Genomic DNA, 2,867 nt, shown 5'->3' on the forward strand with positions numbered 1-2,867 from the left:
ATGCTAAAGTGAGAAAATTCATGGTCACTTCCAGAGGTGAATGGGATAAGGTGAAGGGTGTCTACACTTCTCAGAAGTGGGTACCAGAAGGCATTTCCAAAGGTAGTGTCAGCATGGGCAGTCCAGAACATTTTTCCATCTGTTGGTTTTTATCAGAAATATTTGAAGTCATATTGCATAATTAAGATTGCTGTGACAAACAATTTTTAATGCTTTCATGTGCAGTGGTATTTTCCCCAAAAGTCATTTCTGTTGTCTTAAGCGGCAAAACTAGGAAGATCCATTGGAAAATATAAATGATTCACCAACTCTCTATGGAGAATTGAGATAAATATTTATGTTGGTCATTTATCATTCATTTAATACTCAGGGGCTTATTATATCTACACTTACTATGTTATCTCTTTTAAATATTCCTATGTGAGTGATTTTTCATAGCAGCCTTAGAGAGGGGTCCTAAGAGATGAGACATTTCTGCATCTTAATACCACATTTGCTGAGCAACTACCTTCTATGTTTCAAGAATATGTATACTCTATTGATTTATGCACAGTGGACTTCTGTGTTGTTGTACTGATTGATATGCCTGCTAGACCCAGAATCTTATATAAAACAGCTTGACCTTAAAAATTTTACTTTATGAAAGTGAGAAATTAATAAACTAAGAATCATAGGCAATAGCTTTGGAGTAAGGACTTCCATCATTTTGCCTTGATTGAATCAACAGCGTCATCTTTTGCACCAAACCCTAAGTCAGTGCTTTGTTTATGATTCTCTATACCCATTCCATGTCTGAGCTCCAAATCCCTGCTTACCTCATCTCCCTGGCCTGGAATGCCCTGTTTACTTCACTTTTTAATCTGGCTAAATCCTCTTCAGATGCTTTAAGACTTAGTTGACTTAATTCAATGCATGATATTTAAATTATTTAAAGATTTGTGCATGGACTAAGATGAGCCACCATGGATATGTCAGTGAACAGGTAAGACACACAATATGTAGTGAATAAAATGGAGAATCTTTTTAACATATTTATTTACCATTTGAATATCTACTTTTATAAAGTATCTGTTCAAGTCTCCTGCCCATTATTTTATCGGAGGATATTTCTTATTATTCATAAAATTTTTATACATATTCTGGATATACATTCTTTATCAATTATGCCTTACAAGTATATTTTCCTATATGTTCCTTGTCTTTCTCTTTACATGGATAATATTTTTTCTAGTCGAATTGAGAATGAGTTGCATACATAATGAGCATTTACCCCTAAATATTGGGTTGGCCAAAATATTCATTCTGGGTTTTCTATAACACTGTACATAAAAAACCTGAATGAATTTTTTAACCTTATACTTCAGTGTGTATTTCCTAAGAATAGGAACTGTCATCTTACATAAACACAATGTAATTATCAATTTTAACATTTGTTTCTTAGTCTGCACCATAATAAAATACCACCAACTGGGAAGCTTAGACAAAACAGTTTTATTTTATTACAATCCTGAAGACTGGAAGTCTAAGATCAAGGTGCCAGTATGGTTGTGTTTGATGAAAACTCTCCTTTTCTTGTAGATAACTGCTTTATCACTGCATCTTCACATGGCTTTTATTTGGTAGATGCCTCTTCTTCAAAAACCACCAATACAATGAGATTAGTATCCTGACCTTGTGAATTCATTTAACATCAATTACCACTTAAAAGCCATATCTCCAAGTATTAGGGGTTGGGGTTTTAGTATATGACTTTCGTGGGCACAGTACAGTCCATATCAGTTGTTTAGTATAAAATATCATTTTCATACTTTTATTGTCAACCTTTCCACATCCTTATGTATGCTGCTGCTGCTAAGTCACATCAGTCGTGTCTGACTGTGCAACCCCATTGATGGCAAGCCCACCAGACTCATGTCCCTGGGATTCTCCAGGCAAGAGTATTGGAGTGGGTTGCCATTGCCTTCTCTGATCCTTACGTATATCATCTGTCTGTTTTTAAGGCATAGAGTTCTGTTTAATTTTTCAAATCAAGATTATTATACAGTCTGGCAATATTTGTATTTTCAGTTCAGTTCACTCACTCAGTCATGTCTGACTCTTTGAGACCCCATGGACTACAGCACACCCGGCCTCCCTGTCCATCACCAGCTCCCACAGATTACTCAAGCTCATGTCCATTGAGTCAGTGATGCCATCTAACCGTCTCATCCTCCGTCATTCCCTTCTCCTCCTGCCTTCAATCTTTCCCAGCATCAGGGTCTTTTCAAATGAGTCAGCTCTTTGTATCAGGTGGTCAAAGTATTGGAGTTTCATCTTCATCATCAGTCCTTCCAATGAATATTCAGGACTGATCTCCTTTAGAATTGACTGGTTGGATCTCCTTGCTGTCCAAGGGACTCTCAAGAGTCTTCTCCAACACCACAGTTCAAAAGCATCAATTCTTTGGTGCTCAGCTTTTTTTCTAGTCCAACTCTCATATCCATACATGACTACTGGAAAAACCATAGCCTTGACTAGATGGACCTTTGTTGGCAAAGTAACATCTCTACTTTTTAGTATGCTAAGTTGACCATAACTTTTCTCCCAAGGAGTAAGCGTCTTTTAATTTCATGGCTGCAGTGACCATCTGTGGAGAAGGCAATGGCACCCCACTCCAGTACTCTTGCCTGGAAAATCCCATGGATGGAGGAGCCTGATAGGCTGCAGTCCATGGGGTCGCTAAGAGTCGGACAGGACTGAGCGACTTCACTTTCACTTTTCACTTTCATGCATTGGAGAAGGAAATGGCAACCCACTCCAGTGTTCTTGCCTGGAGAATCCCAGGGATGGTGGAGCCTGGTGGGCTGCCATCTGTGGGGTCACATAGA

Source organism: Bison bison, unplaced genomic scaffold, assembly GCF_000754665.1.
Source record: "Bison bison bison isolate TAMUID 2011002044 unplaced genomic scaffold, Bison_UMD1.0 scf7180017864492, whole genome shotgun sequence".
NCBI classification, from domain to species: Eukaryota; Metazoa; Chordata; class Mammalia; order Artiodactyla; family Bovidae; genus Bison; species Bison bison.